Source organism: Aotus nancymaae, unplaced genomic scaffold (assembly GCF_030222135.1).
Source record: "Aotus nancymaae isolate 86718 unplaced genomic scaffold, 86718_ANA_hifiasm-v0.15.2.pri h1tg000036l, whole genome shotgun sequence".
Lineage (NCBI taxonomy): Eukaryota > Metazoa > Chordata > Mammalia > Primates > Aotidae > Aotus > Aotus nancymaae.
In genome coordinates, this window is record NW_026988450.1 from 50,645,317 (window position 1) to 50,667,389 (window position 22,073).

At 37.1% G+C, this 22,073-nt stretch overlaps 1 protein-coding gene across 2 annotated transcripts in view; it reads right to left on the reverse strand.

The window, feature by feature from the left end:
- The window catches only part of NCALD (neurocalcin delta), a 248,214-nt gene that overhangs the window by 107,910 nt on the left and 118,231 nt on the right, over positions 1 to 22,073 (reverse strand). The window contains exon 1 of one of the 2 annotated variants that reach the window (XM_012455855.2): positions 6,758 to 6,897. The exons of the other annotated variant lie outside the window; for it this stretch is intronic. The gene's annotated coding sequence lies outside the window, so the exon portion shown is untranslated. Of the gene's footprint in view, positions 1 to 6,757; positions 6,898 to 22,073 lie in introns of those variants that run through there. 2 annotated transcript variants of the gene reach the window in all.

The window sequence follows — 22,073 nt, forward strand, 5'->3', positions numbered from 1 at the left end:
GACTTCACCTCCTGATGGTGAGGAACAAGATTCTAGAAGAACATGTGGTAATGCAGTGACTCATGCCTGAAATCTCAGCCCTTTGGGAGACCAAGGTGGGAGGATCTCTTGAGGACAGGAGTTCAAAACCAGCCTGGGCAACATAGCGAGACCCTATCTCTATAAAATGAAAACAAAAAACTAGCTGAGTATGATGGCATATGCCTGTAATCCTGGCTACTCAAGAAGCTGAGGTGGGAGGATTGCTTGAGCCCAGGTTCATGGTTACAGTGAGCTATGATTATACCAATGCTCTCCAGCCTGGGTAACAGAGTGAGACTTCATCTCTAAAAAAATTTTTTTTAATGTGGTAATTAATGGTAAGACTATTTTTGAGTCAAATCTGCCACAACATATGACATTACTTCTGGGGAAAATACAATATATAATAGTAAGTCCTCACTTAATGTCATTGACAACAAAACCAATTCTTTCTTCTCATTAATGTTACAACAAAACAATGTTTAATGAAATGATGGTATTTGAGGATCAGCTGTATATTCCAAGTTGAAAGGCAATATAGCATAGTGAATAAAGAGCCAGGACTCTGAAGCCAAATGCCTAGAGCTCTATTATATACTTGTGTGACACTGAGTAATTCATTTAAGCTCTCTGTGTCTCAATTTCCTCATTTATAAAACTGGAATGTTGCTAAAAAATAGTCATTTAAAAAAGAACTCTGAAGACTATCTAGCTTCCTAAGTGTTAGCTATTATTATAATACTCTTCCAATTCTGACTGATTCCTCCTGCCTCCTTGAGGGATGGTGGTGGCAGCACTACCAGAAGTAGAAGATTAATAACAGCAGTTCACATTATTGAGTACCTAATATCTGTCAATTTCTATGCCAAATAAGTTGGCTCAAAAATCCAAGAGGGAGGTCCTAATATAATTCAGCAAAAGAAAACTGTGACTTAGGTAACTTGCCCAGAGTATCTAGCAAGTGGTAGAAACAGGATTTGCCCCCGATCACTTTAACTAGACAGATGGAGCCTGAGTCCCTGGATGACTGTGTGGAGCATAGCCCTTCTCCCAATCCTGATTTCTGGGTGAGTAAAAAATGAACAGTGTTGGATTATTCCATTAGAGTTGGGGGCTATTCATTACAGCAGTGACCCTGTCCTGACTGGGTTAGTACAGGGAAGACGGGAGAGATATTTTTGGATGTTGCTAATTTAAGGACTCTTTTCATAAAATACAATAGTTTTTATTATTTCATAAAACAGGGTATTTGCATAAAAGAAAATATTCTCTAGGTCAGTCCCTACCAGTCTTATTTGGCTTCTGAACTAGAGGACAAATAGCCTCCGGCCAAGTGGGAATAGGACTGAGCATACCGACCTGGAATCCCTGACACCGATGGGAACAGACTGCTCACAAATGAGGCCGGCTGTTCACCAGCTGCAGAATGTCTCTTCTGGGGCTTCACTCTAGTGTAAAACCTAATGGTTCCCAGGTTGTTTGTCTGTTTTGTTTTGATGTTCTGTTTTGTACTGTTCCCTTTTAGAATTCTCTTTTGGACTCCAGTGGTCAGTGTGGCTGTGGGAAAGAGAACCCCAGTTAATGGTACATACAGGTCTCTGAGCAAGTTCTCTATATAGTTAGACTGCATGTCCCATGATGGAAGAGACCTGCCCTCTGTTGTACCTCATAGCAACCCTGGGGTCTAGCTCAATGCCTGATACATAGTACGTGCTCAAAATTTGCTGAATGCATGAAAGACTGAATGTTCAAATAAAAGCTCAAGCAAACAAAAGCCAGGGTCCATAAAGACTCTTGGGTTCTCTGTGCCAGTGGCATATCTCACTTGAGGGCCCCATCAGGGAGGACCTCATATGCCTATTATAACACTGTGAATGCAGCAGTCAGTTAATAAATGTTTACCAATTGAGTGACTGCTGCACATGATCCATGGTAAGACGGGAAGGTACAGGATGGGGAAACTTTTGTGAGATGCTATTTTTGATCTCCAACGATATTGTAAACATGGTGTCGTCACAAAACTGATCATGGTTTGAGTGATATAAATCATACCAAAGTCTGTGGGAGTCAGCTGAGCAGATAGCCAAAGAATACAACACTTTTGTTGACATTTACCTCTAATAGATAGGGTTTAAATTCATTAAAGCGAACAAAGTCCAGAATCATCTTTTTAAAAAAAATCATCCTTGCATAAAAGCAGTGTGAAGCCTTTGGTCTTCCTGCAGTCACTGGGAGAGATTCAGAAAACATGAACGATCCTCCTATCAAGACACGCAACAGCTGGAATATCTTTCAGGCTAGAGATTTCTTTCCTACAAATCAAATATGAAACTTCATCGTGACCTGAGAACATTTTGGCTTACATTAATATAAACTAAATTTTAAAGGGATGCTGTGTCTTTATTTAAAGGCACTTATGGAAATATATGCAAAAAAAACCCCTAAAGTTCACTACTGAGATAAAAAGGGCAGACTTTTTAGTTTGGAAAATGTGGCTCCAGTGAATTTAAATATTTATCATATAATTTTCATATCAAAATCAGTGAGTATTAACTTTTACGGCATCACTTCTGGAAACAATAAAAAATATTACATTTTGGAATGCTATTTCTAGTTAGATTTCCATCAGGCAGCACCAGTTAAATAAAAGTAGATTTTATGAAAAATAATGGCACATTCCTTTCTGAAAAGTTTCAAACACCTGACATTGAGGAGCAGACAGTACAGCCCGGAGTCAGAGATTTTAAACTTTTTCCAAGTTTCTTGATCAAGTTGCTACAGAGACTCAGAGCTCCCAAGGCAAGTGTTCTTTTCTAATCCAAAGAATAAGAAATGTTTGAGAACATCTCTTTCGTAATTCCTTTGAGAACACACGAAGACAAATTGCTAAGCTTCCATTTCAAATGTGAGGGATTTGGATTGAGTTTAAACAACAGCTTGTGTAAAATGTCACAGCTCCCATTCTCTTATGCGGAGACAGTGGGTGCTGATGTCACAGAAAGGAAGACTTTGAATGTTCTGAATGTAGGGCTGCGACGGCAGCTGACCAACTGCAAAGTCACGCTGTCGGTTTGGAGGGGAAGATCAGGCACTATTTTCTGCACATTCAAAGAAACATGTAGAATGAGACAATTACTTACATAAGTCACACTAAACAATATTATTAATACCGTCTGTATTGGTCTTAAATATTCAACAAGCCAAATAAGGTGCTGCATTCAGATACTTGGGCAGTGTCTCCAACTCCCACTTAATTTTGAACATGCCTCATCCTAGAGATCTCTGGAAGATTAACCTTTAGGGCTCTCTCTCAAGTAATGAATTAATGTGACAACTGATCAACTCACACGTGTCCGTGCTTTACATTAAGCTGGAAAGCCACATATATTCTTTAATTCTTGCTTCAAATATTATGAGCACACAAAGTGCCTTCTAGAGTATTTCCTCAGCTACAATCTCAAATAACAGCCAGCATTCTTCATCTAAATACTACTTGCTTATCTTCTCTGAGTGGATCAAGGCTCTTTTGTAAATAGCTATAGTCTTACTTCTGTGGCCCATGGTTTTAACTTGCATAACTTGCAATAACCCTATGAGTTTTCCTTTTAACCCCTGCCTAACCAAGTAAGGGTTCCCAATCCAGGGAACATAAGACTGTTAATAGATCTCAAGGAGGAAAATAAAAGAAAGTTACAATTTTGTAGCTATACAAGCATATCCTTCCTTTCCATGCAGAATTTAGAGAATATTGCAAAATGCACACACTCAAAGAATAAAATTCGATGTGGTGGAACTGAATGTGGAAATAGGGTGATGGGTTTTGTCCAGGGCAGTTCCATCACCTTTTGGCATCACTAACTCGCGTCAATTGACTCAGGAGTGGAAAAAATTCAAGAGGGCCTGGGGAACTTGGTGGGGAAAAATATTACATCTTTAGTTTCACTAACCTCAAACTGAAATTTAGTATTTCCTTCAATTAAAACGTAGGCCACAAACCACAGCACCTGTGATATTGTTGCCAAGAGAAATCACAGGTATTTTCACCTCATTTTATAGCTGTTGTAGATTTCCTGAAATATCTATGCCCCCTACTACTTCAAAATTATTGTAGTTACTGTACCTGCTGCTAGTTTGCATTATTTAATAATGTGTTATTAACAAAGCATATATCGCAATTTTGTAAAATTTAACGTTTTTCAGTGCAAGTGGTTTCATTTATAACCCTGCATACTGTATTTTATACATTTGAAAACATAATTCTGAGAAAAGTCCATAGGCTTTACTAGGCTGCCAAAGAGGTCCACGGCACCAAAACAGTTAAGAATGCCTGAAATTGGCTGGGCATGGTGGCTCACACCTGTAATCCCAACACTTTGGGAGACCAAGGCAGGTGGATCACCTGAGGTCAGGAGTTTGAGACCAGCCTGGCCAACATGGTGAAACCCCGTCTCTACTAAAAATACAAAAAAACTAGCCAGGCGCCTATAATCCTAGCTACTTGGAAGGCTGAGGCACAAGAATTGCTTGAATCTGGGAGACGGAGGTTGCAGTGAGCCGAAATTGTGCCACCGCAATTCAGCCTGGGAAACAGAGTGAGATTTTGTCTCAATAAAAAACAAAAATGCCTGAAACTATACACAAAATATTTAATAATGCAACAGCCAGGTTTCTAAGAGTAAATTGTCCTTTGCCAGCATGTTTTGAAGCTGCAACAAACATGACCTTGAAATCAACAGTCTCAACGCTGTAAATAAATGATTCTGTTGAGAGTCTTTTTTTTTTCTTTCTTATTTTGCCATAGGAAAAGACCTGTAGATCCTAGAGTATCTCTGCTTTCACAGCATAGGTTTTTTTCTTTTAGTAATAAACTTCATCATTGTGATTTTGCCATCAACACTGAATTGTTCTCTTATATTTCGTACTGCTGAAATCCAGTCTATTTTGAAAGGGCATTGAATACATTTATTAGAAGATTTTAATTTAAAACATCATAGAGACAGCACTAAGAAAGTCTCTGCTACCTGGAAAAACTATAATGATAATTCCACATTTTGAATAAAAGAAGTAAATGTCAAAGTGTACCTCATCAAAGATAGTGCTTTTAAATGACAATGCTATTGGTCTTATCCGTGCTCAACTGAAATGTTACATATACATTACCATATTTCTAGCGGTGTTAAGAATATGGCCTCTGGGTTACTATTTGAGGTCAATTAAATGATGAGATTATGTCTCAGTAGATGTGCTTGGAATGAAAGCACATTAGACTCTTGGAAAATCCTCCATGGAGACTCTGGCCAAAAATAGACATGTCAAATGCCACCAAGTTAAATGAATATTCACTCATTGAGAGCTAATGAAAAATTATTGATATATCCATAGTTATTCACTTATTACTGCACCTAAATGCTGTTCAAAATTTTCACCTCCTAGAGTAAAATAAATACTATTAGAACTGTGAAGCGAATAAAGAACATAAAAATTAAAACAATATATTCTTGCACTAAATTAAGGTATAATTCACACACTGTAAATATATAGTATTCATATATACAGTTAAACCAGTTTTTTCTACTACTTAAAATACTAGCTGTATTATATGTAGTACTCTAAAATTTGTCCATTTTTCTGTTAACTTCGTAAGATTTAGACAGCTGGTTATAAATCTAGACTTTGGCTAACTTCAGTACTACAGGTATTCTTTAAATCACAAGCTCCAAAACAATTCAACCTGTATGTCATGAAAGAAAATTTGAAATTACTAAACTTGGGAAGGAAAGAAACTACAATACCATGAAAACAATTATAGGAATAAAGATATAAAATTCTTATTCATCACAGTTATTTATTCATTGAAGATACAGAGCAAATTGTCAGTGACTACTTGTATTTGAGGGAAAGTAGAACTTGTACCAATGATACATTTCAGTTTAGGGCTATTGTTTTCTTCTTTAGGTAATTATTTCCATTTTTAAAAATAAAAACAGCTTACATGACTCCTTAGTAAAGACCATCTCATGCCATTCTCTTCACAGCTGAATTTTCAGTGGAGGACCCTGGAAATGTGCACTTTGCTCTAACAACCCAAAAGCAATTGCATGCACATATGTAAAGGTTCCACCCCAATTTCCTTGGCATATTCCCGATGATTTCTCTCTAAACAGGAAGCTGTTGACAATTTTTCCTGGTACTTTCAGAATACCAACGGTCTTATTTACAAGCAAAATCCCAACTTTTGTTTCAGTTATAATGTTATTTCCCGTAGTTCCTATTGTTGCTAAATATGAATGCTGCAAATAAGATAGAAACCAAATTCCAAACTATTTTAGGCTAATTCAGAATTGAGTAGCAATTGTAAAAAGAAAAGTTAGAAACACATTGCAAGGTTATGCTAGAGTTTTTTAAACCCAAAACAATACTGAAGGGAGGATTCCTGGAATTCAAGAGAGAATATTTGACTCAAGCTGCAAAATCCGTACCTCTAAATAATGTTATGTTAGCAAGTGTTGAGCAAGCAAGGCGATTATATTTTAACCTACTTCACAGAACATTAATCCAAATTTAACCAAATTCCAGAGAGCCTGCCCGAAATTCACATCAAGAAGCTGCTTCATATTTTCCCCTTGGTACAACAATAATTGCTCATGAATACAAACTTGTAGGAGGTAAGAGAGAGGGGAAAACCACAATGAGCTCTAAAAACATCTAACAATTGTATATAAAGCAGACTAATTACCTCACTCAGAAGAAGCGCAGAGTTTAACAGTCCATGCTCTGCAGCCCCTGGAAACAGCAGCAGCAGCAGCAGCAGCAAGGTCCAGCATCCACCAGATTCTCACAAGCCTTTGACTGTGTGGACTCAGCCACAGACTCTGCCTCTAGCTGACGTCAAAGTCCCTGTCACATGGCCAGATGAAAGCCAAGAGATCATTGGTTGTCGTAGCAACCACAGACCGGCTCTGAAATTATTTCAATAGGTCATCTGTCACTGTGGTGTGTGTGTGTGTGTGTGAGAGACAGAGTGTGTGTACACACACACCACACAACTATCACGGACAGCTCCCTGACAACCTCAACCCCTGAAGTTTTGACTCCAGCATGCCTACAACTTTCCTCTTTAAGGCTTTGGTGTCTTTTCTTTACAGTTACTTGCAGGAAAATCTATGCCACCCTGAAGTTCTCATTTGTCTCACTATCACCAGCATGAAGCACGTCTCTCTTTCTCTATAACAAAAGGAAAGAAACTAAAAAATTCTGGAGTAGTTTTCTTAGCCAATTAAACTTATTTGCAAGCAAATACATAAAAAGAGAAGCTCAGGGGTAGGGGTTGGAAGAAAATATATTTTAAAAACTATGTCACAATCCATATGAATGTACTGAGACCATGCTTGTGATAGAAAGAAAAATAAAAAACAGTGGGTGATGGCTCAGAGACAGATGAGACAGTCTACTAATCCTGATACCAAGTAGGTTGTAGAAATCACATAACATAAATTCAGAATTCCTGGATTGTAAAATGTCTAAGCAAAAATGATGAGCAAAGGAGTTTCAAAGCAGTGTTACTTTAAAATAGCCATGTGAGTAAGCTGAAAACTTTGCTTTGGGGCCATACGGGTGCCAAATCCTCCCCTCTTGAGTCCTCTCATCCACACCCCTTTGCTGGGACTCAGCATTGAGTAAATAGGTCCAGTGTTCCACAAACACAAAGTGTAAGGAAAGCCCAGAGCCACAGAATAAAAGAGTAATCTCGCATGTTTTCTAAGGTCAGCTTTATTTCCTCTAGGACCACCCTAGCTTACTTTTAACTCTGCACACGTGCCTATTTCCGACTTAATTCTTCTTCTTAATTAATGGGAAGCCAATTAAACAAAATCAGTGAAACTCACAAGAAGGTACTCTGAAAAAGACATTCAGAAAATGTATGCCCATACAAAGGATAAGGAGTTAAAAGGCAGGGAGAAGAGACTGCCCTCAAAACCCTAAGGACCCTTACATGCTAGGCTCATAAGGACTTCTATTCTGTTTCTTTAAAAAAAAAAAAAAAAGAGTAGCTCCAGTATGCTACAAAATATAAATGGAACCTAAGCCAGCCAGCCAGATTACATTTGTGTCACTGTAAAAGAATGAAATTTATTCAGTAGCGTCAGAAATTGCTTCTTTAATAATAAGACTAATGTTCAAACCGCTTGGTCATAGAATTGTCCTATTTCATCCTCCTTTTTATCTTCCTTTACTTCTGTCCCAGCCCTAATTGAAAGAAAAGATAGATTTTTATTTAAAACCTTATTTTCCTGATGCTATTAGCTGTAGCACTACAAAACTGAAATCAAACTATAAAGAACTTTCCTCCTTTAATTTCTGATTAATGACGGTTGGGAATTTACCTGTTTGAACGAGGACAATGGAATCCAATGTCTATCTAACGTCTCACTAGGGGCAGATTTCACCAACAGCCACAATTCATAAATTTGCAATTTGTTCCAATTATGGTTCTGGTTTTATCTTCAGAAACGCATGTTATAGTAATGAAGCAATGGGAAGAGGCAAAGAAACACACCCCTCTAGCTTTCCTGGGCCCCACGTTCTCTGAGCTGCTTAATTTGCGATCTCTCTGGCTCTAATCCATGGCTGCCTAATCAACTCTTCCTCCTCTTTATGTAGCTTTAGCATTAGATAGAAAAACAGCAGAGCCACATTCTGTTAATAGGTGATGTCCTCTGAAATAAGAAGTTCTCAGTTCTAAAAAAACAAAACAAAACAAAAAAAAGTCTCAAATTCAGGACTTTAAATGAATTGATTTAAAAATTAGCAAAAAAACAACACTCTTATTTTGACTGGTCCAGCATTTTTAAGACTAAGTATACTTTGTATTGCCTTGGGTTTCAGCTCATCATTAGTTAAAATATTCAGTGAACTGGCCAGGCGCAGTGGCTCACGCTTATAATCCCAGCACTTTGGGAGGCCGAGGTGGGCAGATCACAAGGTCAGGAGATAGAGACCATCCTGGCTAACACAATGAAACTCTACTAAAAATACAAAAGATTAGCCAGGTGTGGTGGCCCACGCCTGTAGTACCAGCTACTCAGGAGGCTGAGAGGCAGGAGAATCACTTGAACCCAGGAGGCAGAGGATGCAGTGAGCCGAGATCATGCCACTGCACTCCAGCCTGGGCAAGAGAGAGAGACTCTGTCTCAAAAAAATTATATGTGTGTGTGTGTGTGTGTATATATATATATATATATATATATATATATATTTTTTTTTTTTTTTTCAGTGAACTCACCTTCAAAATGAGAAGTGGGTGCGTGTAGCCCTTTTTTCTATAACAAGCTTCAACCTGGCATCACTCATTTTCCTTTGCAAACTACCCAGGCTTAGAGTTTCTTAGAGCAAGGAAGCTACAAGTGTTCTGTGGGGTTGAAAGCATGATGGTGATCTCCTTGGAGCTCAGATTTCTACCAAATTGGTTAATTAACCCAAATGTAGTTGAAAGTATCATAGGAAATATACGAGAGCTTTCTCCAATCACAGCCCACTACACTGAAGAGAATATGTGTCATTTTATTTTCTAATTGACAAGTCATTTTTTAAAGGTGAAAATGATTCACCAAACTTAAAAATACGCATTCAAAAATAGTTCTGCATCTTATTTTTCACTCTTTGTAAAAATGTCAAGGCTGCCTATTATTAGTTTGACCACTTTGCCAGAAATAACTGGTAATGTCACTAAACAAACAGTCTGACCTGGATTCACACACCTGAACTCACAGGTGGTTTGGGCCATGAGGAGACAATTTTGATCAGTCTTTTGTTGATGTTTGTAGGTAGGGCTGTTGCTATCTACTGTGTCTTAACATTAATGGGCAGGCCTGCACCTACTGTTTGGAGCTACTGGGTTCAAATTTCATCTTTTTTCTGGTTGGACCTTGAGCAAGTTACTTAAGTCCTCTGAGCTGCACTGCCTACATCTTAAGGTTGTTTGGAGGCTAATAAAGTTTATATATTATAAAATTTTGACACCTTGCCACAGGGTAGATGGCTCAAGTGTGTATGTTGTTTCTTGTTTTTCTGTCTGACCCTGATAAGCCTACAAAGATCTTCAGGGAAAGAATGACATCTTATTTATCTCTACAACACTATGATTAGCACACAGCCCAGAACACAGTGAATGTTCAATACATGTTGAATGACTCAACTATTGGGAAATAAACGTTGAAGAGTAGAAAGAAATGGTTCCTTTTTCCTCCTACTAATAGGGAAGAGAGAACCTCTCTCTACATCGCAACCTCAAAAAAACGCAAAGAAGAAAAAAGAAAGAACAAAAATGTTGAGTTATCCTAAACTTTTTAAAAAATGGTTGGCTCCAAGTAAATCAAACTTAACCCTACTAAATCATAAATATTTGTTATAAGTACATATAAGTTATATGTGGACATATTTAATGGTTCTTGCTGTTGATGTTGGAAAATCTTTTACACCAACTGACATTGAGTTCTTACTTTATGTGGAACATTTTTCTAAGTACTATACATTTATTAAATCATTACAATAATAATCCTATGAGACAGGCAGTATTCCATATTTCACAACTGAAGAAACTGAAGCACAGAGAGATTAAGTAAGTTGCCTAACTACTACATAGCAGAGCCAGGATTTATACTCAAGAAGCTTAGCTCTATAAAATTTTGGAAATAATTTACATTTGATATATTCCTAGAAAAAATTGAATTATTTCTCATGCTTATTTTACACTATAGGGTTGTTTTTATTTTTAATTTATTTGTGAAAGGGAGAAGGCCAACTTATCTTTTCTTCATCTTGGAACTCTAAAGATCTTAATCTATCTTTGGCCTAAGGAGTTCTATGGCAAGAAAAGAATCTAGTCAGAAAAATTTGAATCAAGGAAAATGGGCAAAGTAAACTAGTGAAAATGTCCTGAATAAAACTATGCCTAAATTATTATAGTCTTAGCTGAAGCAATATTTAGAATGCACAAGCTTGGGTGAGTTCTGTTTCCCACTTTCCCACTATGACGGAGTAGCACGCGTTCAAACCAATACTCTCACTGAAATAACAACAATAGCTAGATTTTTTTTTTCCACTGTAAGACATCAAAGAGTGGCAGAGGAAGCAAAAATTTTAAGTGCCAGGGTCTTGGATAAAAGGATAACATATTGAGTGTCTTATTGCATTTGGACTGCTGTAATAAGATCCCATTAACTAGTTAGCTTATAAACAACAGAAATGTACGTCTCACGGATCTGGAGGCTGGGAAGTCCAAGATCAAGGCTCCCACAGATTCGGTCTCTGATGAGGGCCCATTGCCTGGTTCATAGATGGAACCTTCAAGCGGAGTCTTCACATGGTAGATGAGGCATATAGAACCAAGACAGCTATTAGGGCCTCTTTTATAAGGGAATTCATCCTGTTTGTGAAGGCACTACCCTTGTAATCTAATAACCTCCTAAAAGGCCCCACTTCCTAACACCATCACTTTGTGGATTAGAGTTTCAACATATGAATTTTGGGAAGACGCAAACATTAAGCGAAGAACTGAGGTACAGACTCTGCATTTCCCACTGCTTTTCTTAAATTATTGGATAATTCTTAAGTGGTTTGGGGCTTTTAGCATTCTCAGTAGCTGAGGAGATAAAAATTGGAGTACAAATATTTAAATGCATTCAAGACTTCAGGGACTAAGATTGGAGAGAGAGAGAAAAAAATGGAATCACAGAAAAGATATTCCAACAATCTGTACTGTTTTCCCCGTGAAGCATTTCCCAATTCCTAAATGGCATGGGACAAGAGGACAAGAAGTAAAGCATAAAATGCAGCAAAGAGGCTAAAACAGAAAGGCAGAGTTTAGCAGTCACGTAGTGCCAGGGAGACCAAAATTATAATTCAGATCCTCCAAGGAGTTGGAACCTGGTAAACCTAAGTTTCCATATCTCAAAACTGAAAGGCTAAGTCCTAGGAGAAATGAAAAACAGGAAAGAGATGAGCCCTCACAAAAGCCAGGATCCATCCTAGATTCATTACACTCCCTAATTGGATCAAGATAATTTGCCCCCTTTCTGACTACCCTCTGAGAAAATCAACCCTCTGTAAAGGAAGATGACATTTTCCAGAACCTCTATAGTTTTTCATACACCATTTACAATTAAATCCAAAATCACTAAGCATGCCAGGAAATAGGTCTAACTGACCAAAATCTATGAGGAATAAATAGGCAATATAGGTAGACTCATAAGTTATTCATTTTCTGTAGTCATCAGACAGGGACTTTAAAATAACTCTAATAAGTATGTTTAAGGAAATAGATGCCAAGCTGGAGAATTCTCACACAAAAATGAAATTTATGAAAAAGGAACATATTAAAATTAAAGAACTAAAAAATACAACAGAAAGTAAAAGCACAATCGATGGGTTTAACAGCAGAGAACACACATTAAAAAAAGAAAATTAATGAAAGAGATGGATCAGCAGAAAATATCTAGACTGAAGCATGGTAAGAAGAACAGAAAATACAGAAAAATGTAAGAGACATTGGAATATGATGAAAAGGCTACTATGAATTTGAAAGACAAGAGGAAAGGAGAATAAAGAATAAGCAGTATTTGAAGAGAATGAAAACATTTTCAAAACTTACAAAATGACACTGTGAAAGGAAAATATCTTGGGCCCCCAAAATCACTAAACTAAAAGGAAAATCCAAGCTGGAAACTACTCAGGACAAACTTGTCTCCCATTTTATTGAAAGTTATCCCTCTGCTCCCTGAGATAGATGCATATCCTGATTGCCTCCTTTGGAAAGGCTTATCAGAAACTCAAAAGAATGCAACAATTTACCTATCACCTACCTGTGACCTGGAAGCCCCCTCCCTGCTTCGAGTTGTCCATGCTTTTCTGGATGGAACCAATGTACTTCTTACATATATTGATTGATGTCTCATGTCTCCCTAAAATGTATAAAATTAAGCTGGGGCCTGATGACTTGAGCACATGTCCTCAGGACCTCCTGAGGCTATGTCATGGGCATGTGTACTCAACCTTGGCAAAATAAACTTTCTAAATTAACTGAGACCTGTCTCAAATGTTTGGGGTTCACAACACAAAACACCAGATTTATGAAGTTCTACATGCTGCAAAAAGGATAAATAACTACAAAGAAAATCACACCTAGAAACCTCATGATCAACCTGCTAAAAACTAACCACAATGCCAAAAATCTTAAAAACAGCAAGATAAAAACACCACATTAAAGGATCAACAAAAGACTTTTCAACAGAAACTGTCAAATCCAGAAGATAATGGAATAATAAACTTTGAAATGACAAAAGGTAAAAGTGCAAGTTTTGTATTATATATACAGAGAAAATGTTCTTTAAAAATGAACGTGGAGGACGGGCATGGTGGCACATGCCTATAACCCCAGCACTTTGGGAGGCTGAGGTGGGAGGATCATGAGGTCAAGAGATTCAGACCATCCTGGCCAACATGGTGAAACCCTGTCTCTACTAAAAATACAAAAATTAGCTGGGTGTGGTGTCATACACCTGTAGTCTCAGCTACTCCAGAGGCTGAGGCAGAAGAATCCCTTGAACCTGGGAGGTGGAGGCTGCAACAAGTCGAGATAGCACCACTGCACTCCAGCCTGGTGATAGAACAAGATACTGTCTCAAAAAAAAAAAAAAAATGTGGAGTGTCTTCTGTTCCCACGAAGAATACAGACTGCAAAAAATAAATTAAATAAAATAAGAAACAGCCTCTGAGACCCAGGGGATTATTAAAAAATCTAATATTTATGTCTTCAAAGTTCTAGAAGAAATTCAACACCCATTCATGATAAAAACTCACAGAAAAATGAGAGTGAGGGGAATGTCTTTAACCTGATAAAAAGCATCTACCGAAGGTCTACAGATAATTTTATACTTACTAGTGAAAGAGTAAATGTTTTCTCCTTAAGATTAGGAACAAGGTAAGGACGTATACTCTCACCATGATTCAACAACATGCCCAAAAGTTTTAGCCATTTCAATAAGGTGAGGAAAAGAAATTAAAGGCATACAGGTTGGAATGGAAGAAATAAAACTGTCTCATTTGTGGATGAAATGATTGTCTATATAGAAAACTCAAAGGAATCTGCAAAACAAACAAACAAAACTTCCTATAACTAATAGATGAGTTTGAAAAGATCACAGGATACAAGATAAACCTAAAAATCAATTGTATTTCTCTACACCAGTAATGAACATGTGGAAACTGAATTTTAAAATACAATGCCATTTACAATGGCTCAAAACCAGATTAAATAAGTATAAATCTAACAAAACATGTACAGGACTTATATTCTGAAAACTACAAAATGCCAATGCAATAAATCAAAGAAGGATCAAATAAATGGAGACAGATGCCACGTTTGTAGATTGAAAGATTTCAACATAGCAAAGATCAGCTAATCTATAACTGATTTACAGAATTAACACAATTCTAATCAAAATCTCAGCAAGACTTTTTGTAGATATATACAAAATTATTCTAGAACTTATATTGAAAAATAAAGAAACTAAAATAGCTGAAACAATTTTGAAAAAAAAGAATAAAATGGAGGACATCACCCTAGTTGATTTCAGAATATGTTATATAGCTACCAGTGATCTAGACTGTGGGATATTGGCATAGGGACAAACATGTACATCAATGGAACAGAATGGAGAACCCAATAGCTCACCACATAAATATGACCATGGGATTTTTGACAAATCTGCAAAGGCAATTCAATGGAAGAAGAATATTTTGTCAGCATATGGTATTGAAGCAACACCAAAATCATAGTCTATAAAATAAGCAATTGATAGTATAGACAAGTACCTGTTGACAAGATTAAAAAACAAGCTACAGGTTAATGGGGAAATATTTGCAAATCAAATATCTGACAAAGGACTCATATCTAGGATACATAAAGAACTCTCAAAACTCAACAGTAAAACACACAATCCAATTAGAAAATGGACAAAAGACATGGAGAGACATTGTATCAAAGAATACACACAGGTGACAAACAAGTACAAAAAATTGTTTTAACATCATTAACCATTAGGGAAATTCAAGTTAAAACCATAATGAGATCAGAATAGCTAAAATCAAAAGTAGTGACACTACCAGATGCCAGCAAGGATGCAGAGAAATGTATCATTCATTGCTGATGGTAATGAAAACTGACAAAGCTACTATGAAAAAGTTTGGCAGTTTCTTTCAAAAATTAAAAAAGTCACTATAATCATATTCAGCAATTCCACTCAGACATTCCAGAGAAATGAAGACATGCTAACACAAAAACCTGAACTTACTTGTTTAGAGCAGCTAGCTTTGTGACAGCCAAGAACTGGGAACCACTCAGAGGCTTTTGGTGGGTGAATGAGTAAACAAACTGTACTATATCATACAATGGAACACTATTTAGTACTAAAATTGAATGTACTTATCCACACAGAAACCAGCATGAATATCCAGATAATTTTACTGAGCAGAAAAACAAGTCTCAAAAGTTCACACACTGTATGAATCCACTTCCGTAACATTCTTGACGTGACAAAATTATCAAAATAAAAAATAGATGAGTAGTTGCAAGGGGTTAAGCAGCATGCAGGGAAGCCAGGAAATTGGGATCTTTGTGTGCTGGACACCTTCTGTATCTTGATTGTATCAATATCAATATCCTGATTATAATTTTGTACTGCAGTTTTGCAAGATGTTACCTTTGGAAGAAAATGGGTAAAAGGCATATGGGTTCTCTCTCTATTATTCTACAACTGTATGTGAATCTACATTTATTTCAAGATAAAAATTTAATTAGAATTTTTAAATGTAGGTGAGATAAGATATTTTCAGTAAAAAACTGAGAGAATTAATTCCAACAGAATTACACCAAATTTCTCAAGAATCATTTAGGCATAAGAAAAATGATTCCGGATGGAAATATAGCCATACAGAAAGGGAAAATATACAGATAAACCTAAAAAAAACAGTTTTATAAAATATGTATGAGGTATACAATAAATGTAAATTTCAAATATAGAATATTAGCACAAAAGTAAAGAGATGAAAAGAATTAAAGGGTCATAAGACTCTTGCATTCTTGTAAAAGTACAAATAGTCCCTAATTAGGTACAACATAATCCTTTCAGTATCAAAACAAACAAACAAAAAACTAAAGAACATATAGGTAATAAGTTAATAGAACAGAAAAAATCATTTTAAAAATTACTTGATTCCCAAAGGAAGAAAGGAGGAAAAAAGAACAATAAATAATAAGATAACAGAAAGAAATAAGATATAATATCAAATATATCAATAATTACTATAATATATAAACTGACCAAATATTGTAATTCAAAGAATATAAATATCATACTGTATTAATAGGTATATTCTAATTCTTTGCTGTATAAAGAGACACACTTTGAAATCCAGAGTACAGAAAGGCTAAAAGTAAAAAGATAGATACATATATATCATGAAACTCTACCAAGACAAAGCTGGTATAGCACTACTAATATCAACAATAATACTTTATAGCTACAAGAGGCTGAGGCAGGAGGATCACTTGAACCCAGGAAGTCGAGGCAGCAGTAGCTATGGTTGTGCCTCCTAATCTAGCCTGGGTAACAGAGCAAGACCTGGACAGGACAGGACAGGACAGTGTTAGAAGTAAAATGCTTGGTGCCACAGAAGTTTTCTCAGCAAGGCAATTTACTTCTATAGAAGGGTGCATCTTGCAGGTGGAACAATGGTGAGAGCACATCACGCAACGGAGGGGAAAGGGGTCTTATCCTAACTCAGCTAGTCCCTACTGCTGTGTCTTTTCCCTATTGGCTAGGGTTGGACTGCATAGTCTAAGCTAATTTCAATTGGCTATTTTAAAGAGAGCAGGGGTACAGGTCGGAGTGATGGGGTGAGTAGTTTCGGTGGAAAGGACGGTGAGCAGGTGACTAAGAATGACTAAGAACAGAGCAGGTGACTAAAGATGACTAAGAACAGAGCAGGTAACCAAGGACAGAGCAGGTGACAGAGCCTAGGAGGGGGTTGTTTACTGAAATTAGGGGCAAGGAGATGTAGAGAACAAGGAAGTTAAACTTTAAAATGGAGAACAAAAAACAAGGAAGCTGAACATACTAACACACTGGTTTTTGGAAGAGGATCTCAGAACTCATTTTACTTAACAATTTTCCCCTCTTGGCTTTTAAAGGAAGTTAGCAAGCTAAAACTTTTGAAGAGGAATTTTATTGTATCCTATAACAGGGGCAGAGCAGGGCAGATCAGGACAGGGCAGGGAAGGGAAGGGAAGGGGAAAAAGGAAAGAAAAAGGAAAAGGAAGGAAAGGGAAGGGAAGGAGGAAGGAAGTGAGGGAGGGAGGGAGGAAGGCAAAAAAGAAAGAAGGAAGGAAGGAAGGAGAGAGAGGGGGAGGGAGGGAGGAAGAAAAAAGAGCTTTATAGAAATATAAGCAAGAAATACTACTAAAGATATAAACACTTCATAATTCACCTTTCCAAATATGCACACATTTAATAGCATCAAGATAAATTTTAAAAATCACAATTATAGTCTTAATTCAAAACATCTTTCTTTCTCAGTAACTTACACAACCAGCAGAAAAAGTAGAAATATTGATTTAAATTACAAAATTAACCAACTTGACCTAATTAATATATTAGTCAATATTTGAAAAATGGTGACCTCGACAATTGCAAAATACACATTTTTAAAAAAAATTTATTCACTAAAATTGGCTACATGCTGGGCCACAAGTAAGGTCTTGACACATTATAAATGCCTGAAATCACAGAGTATACTCTTTGTAAACAGTGGATTAAAGCTAGAAATCAATATTAAAAAGACAAATAGAAAATCCCTGAATGGAAATTAAGCAATGCATTTCTCAATCGTCCATGGGTTAAAGCCATGGTGGTATGATTTACAAGCACACTTCCTCTTATTGTGCTTTGCTTTACTGTGCTTCACATATACTGTGATCTTTACAAACTGAAGGGTTGTGACAACCCTGAATCAAGCAAGGCTAGCAGTGCTGTTTTCCCAGCAGCCTGAGCTCACTTCATGTCTGTGTCACATTTGGGTAATTTTTGCAATGTTTTTAAACATTTTTCATCTGTTATGGTGATCAGTGATCAATAATCAGTAATCTTTGATGTTACTTCTGTAACTGTTTTGGGGCACCACAAACCATGCCCATATAAGATGAAATAATTGATAGACGTGTGTGTTTTGACTGCTCCATCAACTGACTGTTCCTTCATCTCTTTCCCTCTCCATAAGCTTCCCTATTCCCCAAGATGCAACAGTGTTAAATTAGGCCAATTAATAATCCTACAACGGCCTCTAAGTGTTCAAATGAAAGAAGAGTTGCATGTCTCTCACTTTAAATCAAAAGCTGGAAATGATTAGACTTAGAGAGAAAAGCATATTGAAAGCCAAGATAGACTGAAAACTAAGCCTCTTGTGCCAAACAGCCAACTATACATGCAAAGAAAAATATCTTGAAGGAAATTTAAAATGCTACTATAGTGTACACATAAATGATAAAAAAGCAAAACAGCTTTATGTTTGTATGTAGAAAATTTTAGTAGACTGGAGAGAAGATCAAATCACCCACAACATTTCCTTAAGCCAAAGCCTATTCTTAAGCCAATCCTTAACTCTCTTCCATTCTATAAAGACTGAGAGAGGTGAGGAAACAGCAGAACAAAACTTTGAAGCTAGCAAAGGTTCATGAGGTTTAAGGAAGGAAGCCATCTCCATAACATAAAAGTGCAAAGTAAAGCAGCATGTGCTGATGGAGAAGCTGCAGCAAGCTACGCAGAAGATCCAGCGAAGATCACTGATGAAGGTGACTACACTAAAAAACAGATTTCAATGTGGATGAAACAGCCCTCTATTGGAAGAAGATGCCATCTAGAACTTTCATAGCTAGAAGGAAGTCTGCCTGGCTTCAAGTCTTTAAAAAACAGGCTGACTCTTTTGTTAGGGGCTAATGCAAGTGGTAACTTTAAGCTCAAGTCAGTACTCATTTACTATTCCAAAAAATTGTAGGGCTCTTAAGAATTATGCTAAATCTACTCTGCCTGTGCTTCATAAATTGAATAACAAAGCCTGGATCACAGCACATCTGTTTACAGCATGGGTTATTGACTACGTCAAGCCCATTGTTGAGTACTACTGCTCAGAAAAAAAAGATTCCTTCAAAATATAACTGCAATTTGACAATGCACCTGGTCACTCAAGAGCTCTGATGGAGATATACAAGGAGATTAATGTTGTTTTCATGCCTGCTAACACAACATCCATTCTACAGCCCATAGATCAAGAAGTAATTTCAATTTTCTAGTCTCATTATTTAAGAAGTGTATTTCATAAGACCATAGCTCATTTTTTTTAAGAAGAAAAAAAGGAAGAAAGAAAGAGAGAAAGAAAAAAAAAGACTGAGGAAGAGGAAGAAAAAGGAAGAGAAAGAGAGAGAGAGAATGGGAGTATTGCTTTATTGCCCAGGCTAGAATGCATTCTAAAAATAGGTATTGAAAACCTCTTTTATGCCAATAATTGTGCTTAACAATGCAGACAGGAAGGAATAAGGGAAGAAAATAACAAACAAGCAGCCAACCAATATTTCATTTAAACCCATGAAATGCTATGCAATTATTGAGGAGTGATTTACTTCCAATTATGTAGTCACTTTTGGAATAGGTGTGATATGGTACTGATAAGAATGTCTGTTTTGTGTATTTGAAGTGGAGAGTTCTATAAATGTTTATTAAGTTTACTTGTTCCGTGTCTGAGTCCAAGTCCTGGATATCCTTGTTAATTTTCTATCTGGTCGATCAGTCTAATATTGACAATGTGATGTTACAGTCTCCCACTATTATTGTGTGGGAGGCTAAGTCTCTTTATAAGTCATTAAGAACTTGTCTTATGTATCTGGGTGCTCCTGTATTGGGTGCGTGTATATTTAGGATCGTTAGCTCTTCTTGTTTCATTAATCCTTTTACCATTATGTAATGTCCTTCTTTGCCTCTTTTGATCTTTGTTGCTTTAAAGTCTATTTTATCAGAGGTGAGAATTGCAACTCCTGCTTTTTATTTATTTATTTATTTTTGCTCTCCGTTTGGTTGATAAATCTTCCTCCATCCCTTTGTTTTGAGTCTTTGTGTACTGTTGCATATGAGATGGGTCTGGATACAGCATACCAGTGGGTTTTGGCTTTTACTGCCATTTGATGCTAGCTGGCTGTTTTGCCCATTAGTTGAAAGGCTGATACTGGTTGTTCCTTTATATGTGTAGTGCTTCTTTCAGAAGCTCTTGTAAAGCAGGCCTGCTGATGGTGAAATCTCTAAGTACTTGCTTGTTCGCAAAAGATTTTATTTTTCCTTTGCTTGTGAAGCTTAGTTTGGCTGGATATGAAATTCTGGGTTCAAAGTTCTTTTCTTTAAGGATGTTGAATATTGGCCCCCACTCTTTTCTGGCTTGTAGGGTTTCTGCTGAAAGATCTGCTGTAAGTCTGATAGGCTTCCCTTTGTGGGTAACCTGACCTTTCTTTCTGGCTGCTCTTAGTATTTTCTCCTTCATTTCAACCCTAATGAATCTGACGATTATGTGCCTTGGGGTTGGTCTTCTTGAGGAATATCTTTGTGGTGTTCTCTGTATTACCTGGAGTTGAATATTGTCCTGTCTTACTAGGTTGGGAAAGTTTTCCTGAATAATATCCTGAAGAGTATTTTCCAACTTGGATTCATTCTCTTTGTCACATTCAGGTACACCTATCAAACATAGATTAGGTCTTTTCACATAGTCCCATATTTCTTGTTGACTTTGTTCATTCCTTTTTACCCTGTTTTCTCTAATCTTGCCTTCTCGTTTTATTTCATTAAGTTGGTCTTCGACCTCTGATATCCTTTCTTCTGCTTGATCAATTTGACTGTTAAAACTTGTGCATACTTTGCGAAGTTCTCGTGTTGTGTTTTTCAGCTCCATTAATTCACTTATATTCCTCTCTAAATTGTCTATTCTCATTAGGATTTTGTCAAACCTTTTTTCAAAGTTCTTAGTTTCTTTGCATTGGGTTAGAACAAGTTCTTTAATTCACAGAAGTTTCTTATCATCCACCTTCTGAAGCCTACTTCTGTTAATGGAATGCACTCGTTCTCCATCAGGCCTTGTTCTGTTGCTGATGAGGAACTGTGATCCCCTGTAGAGGGAGAGGCATTCTGATTTTGGGTATTCTCAGCCTTTTTATGCTGGTTTCTTCCCAACATTGTAAATTTATCCACCTGTCGTCTTTGTGATTACCGACTTTCAAATTAGGTCTCTGAGTGGATGTCCAACTTGTTGATTCCCAGCACCGAAATCTGAGCAATCCACTGTGCTGGCCAAAACAGCAGTGTTAAGATTGATGGCACTTTTCTGCACCAAGAACTGCCACGCCGAGGCACTGGCAAAACCGCTGCACCGGCCACAAGAGTCGCTCTGGCAACCTGTGGGGCTCCTCCACTGGGAATCTCCTGGTCCGTGAGCAACAGAAATTCGTCTGAAAGTGTGGCATCCTCTCATTCTCTGCACTTTCATTGGGAGCTACAATCCCGAGCTGCTAGTGATCAGCCATGTTGGATCAAGACCATAGCTCTTATAGTATATAGATAGTGATTCCTGTGATGGGTCTGGGCAAAGTGAATTGAAAAACCTGCTGGATAAGATTAATTATTCTAGATGACATTAAGAATATTCATGATTCATGACAGGAGGCCAAAATATCAATATTAACAGGAGTTTGGAGAAGTTAAGTCTGACCATTAAGGATGACTTCCCATGGGGGTTCAAGACTTCAGTGGAGGAAGTAATTGCAGATGAAAGTAGTTCCTTGCTGGTGAAGATTCTGTGAATGTTGTTGACTATTACATAAAGTATGTTGACAAAGCAGCAGTAGGGTTTGAGAAGATTAACTCCAATTTCCTACTATGGGTAAAGCCATCAAACAGCACTGCATG